This window comes from Aethalodelphis obliquidens, unplaced genomic scaffold (genome assembly GCF_003676395.1).
Source record: "Aethalodelphis obliquidens isolate GAN/ISIS:26980383/991018 unplaced genomic scaffold, ASM367639v1 scaffold29, whole genome shotgun sequence".
In the NCBI taxonomy this organism is placed as follows: Eukaryota; Metazoa; Chordata; class Mammalia; order Artiodactyla; family Delphinidae; genus Aethalodelphis; species Aethalodelphis obliquidens.
The window spans coordinates 15362088-15369720 of record NW_020837973.1 but is presented as its reverse complement, the minus strand read 5'-3'; the positions used below and the strand labels follow the sequence as shown (position 1 = coordinate 15369720).

The following is a 7633-nucleotide window of genomic DNA, read 5'->3' as shown; positions in this document are numbered from 1 at the left end:
CTTTTTAGCATTCTCTAGCAAAAATGAGAGCATTTTGTTAATGCATAATTAGCATGTTTTAACTGTTTCATTTTCTTATAGAAGCCACAACATGAATCTTGTGCTAAAATTACTAGCTGCTATCCAGAACCTGTAATCAGACTTTGTGACCACAGTTCTGGGTACAAATGGGTTTAGAAATAGAGGATCAAGATTAAATTGATCTTGTCTCACCCTCCAGCTTACTTCAGGCACTGGAAGAACTCAGATATTACTAATTATTGCCTCACCTACCTCCACCCACCTCTGCTGCTCTGTCCATCTCATCGGGCCCAAAGCCCAGAGGTAACAGGCCCTCTGCAACAAAAGTAGTGAACGTTTATGTGAGCTGAGAATTTATTTATGTTTTTGTATTAATAATTTCATCCTCCCAACAGTTCTAGCAGGTAAGTACTCTTATTACCATATTATAGATAGGAAACTATGGCACAAGAAGTTTTAACTTACCCCTGTTTTAAGGTTGAAATTCATAGAAATAGCATTTGAACATTGACAGATTGCACAATGTACGTGATCTTAACCATTAGGCTACACTGATTCATGGGTACATTAATATTTTGTATGTCACTACACTTTACCTAACAGCTCAAATATGCAAAGCTTAAATGATATTTTATGATACATAAGATTAATAATTATTAGTAAATGCTAATTAATCAAGATGTGTTCAAATCAAAATAGTTATTTCAGTTACTGTTTATTACACATTTCACAGATATTTCCTTTAACGATAAATATACAGAAAATTATTTCTGTGTATCGAACAGTATGTGAGCTGAAGTAACATCAGGATTTGTTACTATATCAAGATCATCAGATGTTTCTATAATGTTAATAGAAACATAGGCTAACATTTATCTCACAGTGATTCTTTGGTAATATTGTACCGCTGATTGTTATTTTTCAGCATATAATGTGATATTATTTAAGTAATTTATGATTGTAATTTAAAAGTATAGGCCTGAAATTTATTGAATATTGTTTTCCTTGTTCTATCACCTTTCCCCCTTCCTTTATATGTTAACATAATTAGAAGTTGTTTTATAGCTTTGTCAGAATTGTTAAAATATTTAGAGCCTTAAAATATTAATCAGGAATCATTACATATTCATTTAATGACTTTCTAACTGACATGAAGGGAAATGAAAAATGAAATATCTCCCATAAAGCCATTGAAAGAAAATAAAACTGTCTATAAAATATCCATTACATGAAATGAATCCCTACAGTCCTCTGGACTTGAACTCGTCAGACTGCTTCATGATGAACATTACTTTGTCTTTTAAGTTAAAAATGTATAGTTTTCAATTACAGGGTTTTAATTTACTTTAAATTGCTAATTAATCAACTTCAAACACTAAATTTCTGATGTATTGGGAGCTTTATACTCCTATCAAAATGTATATGGATAAACCTTGCTATAAAGATTATTCATTTATATTGAGATGACTATCTGATTTTAACTCCCAATTCAGATAAACTTTTTCATTAGAGAAGTTTTACATCTCTCTGATTTTTTCCTTTCTAATCATATCAACCACCATGAGTGTCAGCATGCCCCAACACTAATTAATAAGTACTTTTCATTGAACATGGAAGATGAGTAATTTAAACATGTGTTCCTTCCTGTGTATATCAGCTTTCCATTTGTGATGTTTTTATTTCAAAATGAATGCTAGAAGGGAAAATAGAAAAAAAATATTGAGTCTCAAATTCCTGAACTGTTTCCACTATATGTCCTTTCAGAATGGTCTCCATAGTATTTTCTCTGGGCATCCCTTTTATGTTCTTTCTCTAATAGAAACATGCTTCTCTCCTGAGGACACTTCTTCCTATGTGGGCTTCTCAAAGGATAGTTGTTTAGCTCATGCAGCTCAATATCCAAAAACAAACAATCCAATCCAAAAATGGGCAGAAGACCTAAATAGACATTTCCCTAAAGACGATATATGGATGGCCAACAAACACATGAAGGATGCTCAACATCACTAATCATTAGAGAAATGCAAGTCAAAACCACAATGAAGTATCACCTCACACCAGTCAGAATGGCCATCACCAAAAAATCTAGAAACAATAAATGCTAGAGAGGGTGTGGAGGAAATGAAACCCTCTTACACTGTTGGTGGGAATGTAAATTAATACAGCCACTATGGAGAACAGTATGGAAGTTCCTTAAAAAACTAAAAATAGAACTACCCTATGACCCAGCAATCCCACTACTGGGCATATACCGTGAGAAAACCATAATTCAAAAAGAGTCATGTACCACAGTGTTCATTGTAGCTCTATTTACAGCAGCCAGGACATGGAGCCAACCCAAGTGTCCATCGACAGATGAATGGATAAAGAAGATGTGGCACACGTATACAATGGAATATTACTCAGCCATGAAAAGAAATGAAATTGAGTTATTTGTAGTGAGGTGGATGGACCTAGAGCCTGTCATACAGAGTGAAGTAAGTCAGAAAGAGAAAAAACAAATACCTTATGCTAACATATATATGGAATCTAAAAACAAAAACAAAAAGGTTGTGAAGAACCTAGTAGCAGGACAGGAATAAAGACACAGAGCGTCTTGGGACACCTTCTAGGTGCTGGGGAACGCGTCACAGCAGTAGGTCTTCTTGGTGTCGTGGAAGGTGATGCACATGCCCGAGGTAAGCGGGAAGTGAAGCACCACCATGGCGCAGTGGTAGCGCAAGGCCAGGTCCACGGTGGCCACCGTGCTGATGATGCTGTGCCCTTAGAGGACGGCACTGTCTGGGCTGATGCCGTACCTGATGCGCAGGGCCTGCCAGGCCGCTGTCGGCGTAGAGGTTCTTCTCCAAGGGTTTGCCCAAGCTCACCCTGTAGCCGAAGTAGTTGGAGGAGATGTTGCAATTGATGCGCGTGCCCAGGCCGATGCAGAAACTGCTCATCTGGCCCAGGTCTACTGTGTTACCCTGCGAGAAGAGAAACGTATACCTGGCGCTGGGCACGCAGCACATGTACATGCAGGAGACGTGGTTGCCCCAGCTGCTCTTGGTGGCCAAGACCTCGATGGTGTCCAGCTTGCGCTGGCTGTACAGAAGTTGGCGTGCTCCAGCAGGTGGAGCTTCCAGTGCCCCGGGGGCTTCCGGCCAAGGTTCCCGAAGGGGCGGCCCTGGCCCACCGAGCCTGGGCTCAGGCTCCGGCACCAGCGAGTAGGTGGGCCCTGGAGGCAGGAAGGCGAGCTTGGCGGTGATGAGGCCAGGGCAGGGCGGGCAGCAGAAGAGGCAGCAGAGCTCGTTTACCAACAGGCCGTTCATGGCAGGCACCAACCTCCTGAGGCCGGTACACAGCTTGTTCCTGGAGCTATTCTCTGAGCACAGGGCATTGATTGCTTCTCAGACACACGGCTGCACAACTCATAATGCTCTACTAGACTGAATTCCCTTCATTCTCCTCTTCCTCCCATGACATAGTTCTCTGACAATCAGAAGAGCCGGCAATGATGAAAAAGTCTAAATTCCACCAGGCACTGATGCTACGGCTATTCCTTTCTCCGGCTCACCTCCTGTTATTTGTGGAGACTATGTTTTCCAAAATTCAAAGTAGCTTTATCACTCTTCACCTATTGCCTGTCCACTCATTTGAGCTGTGTATCACTTCTGCTTCATCAATGCACTTTTTTACTTTTACAGGATTTATTGTTATGGGGAATTCCCTCTGAAATTGTAAGATACCAACTATTGCACTTAGTTTTCAGGTGGTTAGCTTTTGTTATATGTTTATGCACACCCCCCTTGGTATTTTAATTGTAGCCAGGAAAGACTGACAAGTACCACTCATCAAATGTCATCTGAAACTAAATTTTGAAAACCATGTAGTACAGCATTGTTTGAAATTTATGTGGGAAATTTAATCATTATCTAACTCTTTTAAGTGCCAAGAGGAGTGTGTTGAAGCATGGTTTTCATGAGCCACAGGCGTTTTATTCAAATATCCATTTCAGTCAAACCTGTTTATACTACCTATGTGCACACTTTTCATTTGTTATCAACACATAGACACAGTAATTGAGTATATCATGTAAATATAAACTATACATCATATATGTGAATATATAAGAACAATTCTCATTTAAAATGTACCCTCTCAATCCTCTAATAATTAACTTTCACACACTCTCTTGAGGACAGGGACATTTTTAATTACTTCAAGTAATACACTGAATAATTTGCATATATGTATAAATATAGTTTAATTCTTTTACATCTATAAGAAACAGAAAAAGTACTTTTGTGTAGTCTAAATATTACTTGCATTTCCAAAAGAGTAATTAATTTTATTATGTATCATAGAAAAAAAAGACATACTAACACAGGATTTTACACATCTCTTTAAGCATGAAACTAATTCAAATTAATAGAGGAATAATTGCCCCTCTCTCTTGCTACAGGTATTCCTTAAAGAATGAACACAATGTCACAGCAAGGAGAGTGACATTTGTTTAACAAAAAATCATTAACGTGTCTGTTCCTATTGAACTCTGTACTCTATACTCTATTGAAAAGCTATACAGTTGACTATGTCTGATAATCTAGCTTTGTCTGTTCACTTCAAGCCAAATAAAATGTGAAAAAAGCCACAAGTCTTTTTATACTTATTCTTTGGAAATAAAACTATTTATTTGTCCTGAAGAATAAATAACTACCAAAAACAAGAATTAAAACAAAATTTCATAAAATAATTATATTTTATTCATGTCTTACTTCTGTTGAGATTGTTAGTCAAGATTATAAAATGAGGTTTTGCTTATTGATCTTAATATTAAAAATTTGAGTGTATTGTATCATTCATTTATGCTCTGGATTAATTATTATATATTAAAATTCTCAACCATTTTCTTTTATTAAAAACAATGAGGGGACTTCCCTGGTGGCACAGTGGTTAAGAATCTGCCTGCCAATGCAGGGGACATGGGTTTGAGCCCTCGTCTGGGAAGATTCCACAGGCCACGGAGCAACTAAGCCCATGTGCCACAACTACTGAGTCTACGCTCTAGAGCCCAGGAGCCACAACTACTGAGCCCATGAGCCACAACTACTGAAGCCTGTGTGCCTAGAGCGCATGCTCCACAACAAGAGAAGCCACCACAATGAGAAGCCCGTGCACCACAACGAAGAGAAACCACTGCTCGCCGCAACTAGAGAAAACCCGCGTGCAGCAATGAAGACCCAAAGCAGCCAAAAATAAATAATTAATTTCAATAACACTGCTTACTTATCAAATTATCATATGTAGAATAAGGAATTGCTTGTTTTCTCTACAAAACTTTAAAATGCTTTATTTTTAAGACGATAGTGAATTTAAACGTCATGATTTTATTTCTTCACTCAACATTTACTTCATTATTCACCTAAGATCAAAAGATCAGACAAATCTTATGTAGAGTTGTAAACTGATAAATTATTTCTTAGAGACCCTACAATTTTCTTCCCATCCTTAATAAAAGGATCACCTTACCTTGCTTCTCCCTTTATCTTAGAAACATAGAATTATGCATCTACTTCTATTTCCACAAGGCTCCTCCTCCTTATGTTTCCCACATTATATCCTTTCAAGTAGATTTTGGTATTCATCATATTTCATGATTACTGCCACTAGCCAACAAATATATTCTCTTTTTCTCTTTATTTTATTTTGCATTTTCTCAGAATTCTCCATTTCCTAAAGTTAATTACCACTGGCAACAATAAATGCTTTCTGTGTTAACCTAAGTTTAGTTCCTATTTTTAAAAAATATTTTCAAAAATCTTCTAAATTCAAAAATGATTTATAGTAACCAATTATTATGGAAATTAGGATACTAAAACAAAAAAGTATATATATATATATATATATATATATATATATATATATACACACACACACACACACACACAGACACACACATATATTAGCACCAGAAATAGTCAATGGAATTGAAAATATCAGTGAGAATATCTGATCCTGCTCCACATTTGCAAACATTGGGATAGATGAGTAGTTTCTGAATGGAATAAGGAGTGTGGTCATAGCCTCTACTGTTAGTTCAAAACTTTACATTTTTTCAAAGCTTTTCCATATGTATTTTGTGGTTACTTCCTCACAATTGTCCTATACAAGTATTATTATTGAAACTTAATGATGTTTTCAGTGTTTTATCTGATAGTATGCTGACTCAGAAGCCATCTTTTTCATCTAAGTCCTTGTGGTAAATTTCCTGTTTTCACATAAGTTGATTCTTTTTATATATTGTTGGATTCTGTTTGCAAATATTTGGTTGATGATTTTGCATCTATATTCATCAAAACATTGTCTTTTAATTTTCTTTTTCTTAATGGTTTTTTTTTTTTTTTCTGCTTTTGATATCAAGGTTATGGCCTCAGAATGAATTTGGGAGTGCTTCATGCTCTTCAACTTTTTGGAATAATTTGAAAAGAACAGGTGTAAGGTTTTTTTTATATGTTTGGTAGAATTCTCCTCTGAAGTCATCTAGTCCTGGACTTTTGTTTGCTGGGAGTTTTTTTTTTTTTATTATTACAAATTCAATTTTACTACTAGTGATTGGTCTGTTCAAATTGCCTATTTTTTCTTGATTTAGTCTTGGCAGGTTGTATGTTTCTAGAAATTTGTCCATTTCTTCTAGGTTGGCATAGAAGTTTTCATAGTATTCTCTTATGATTTGTTGTACCTCTTATCTTATTAATTTTATCTACATCTGTTCCTTGGTAATGGGGTGATTGGTTCCAGGAGCCCATTCAGATACCAAAATCCTCAGATGCTCAAGTCCCTTATGTAAAATGGCCTACTGTAGTTGGTCCTTGTATCCTGCAGTTGATTGAATCCATGGATGAGAAACTCAATGATAAGGAGGACTGGCTGCATTTCTAATGTTCCAGAAATTTAGTTAGGTTCACTTAAGAGTTAAGGTAATATTATTACTATGATATTATTCACTGGCACCACAAGTAAGAACCAGGAAATATAGACAAAAATCTATTTTTTCCAACAATCCCTGTATCTCCATTTTTTGTGTATCCCATCCATGGCACCTATATTTTTGGCCAAGTGGCCTGCAGTGACCTTAAACTGACACTAGCTCCTCTTACGAGCACATGCCCTGGAAAGCAGCCAGGAGAGTCACAAGCAAATCTAAGTTCCTGATGTGATTTCCCCAACCGCCAACCATATCCACTATCTCCCAATGCCTTCTCCTGATGCATGCCTTAGATACGACCCCCATGGGGCTTACCAAAACTCCTCTATTTTGGCTTGAATTGACCAATTGATCTTAGCCTGGGACCTCAAAAGCATACCACCCACAGACCCTTGGGCATGTGTCCCAGGTTCTGTCTCTCCCTTGCTGTCTGCACTCTTCCTTGACTTCCTCATGCAAAGAAGTAACACGGAATACCTCACTTAGACATATGCTTTAAAACGTAAATGACATCATCAACATGAAAATTTCAAATACTCTTTCATACGCTCTTTCCAATATCCTAATGCCAATGAAATATTCCAGTTTTCATTGCGACTCCACAATTAGTGGCATGCAATCCCATCAGAAAACTCTCCTAGAGTCTCC

The 7633-nt window shown here is 37.0% G+C and overlaps 1 pseudogene; it reads right to left on the bottom strand.

Moving 5' to 3' along the window:
• Positions 1–2629: 2629 nt before the first annotated feature.
• LOC113630196 (alpha/beta hydrolase domain-containing protein 17A pseudogene) lies at positions 2630–3329 on the bottom strand (annotated as a pseudogene).
• Positions 3330–7633: the final 4304 nt, after the last annotated feature.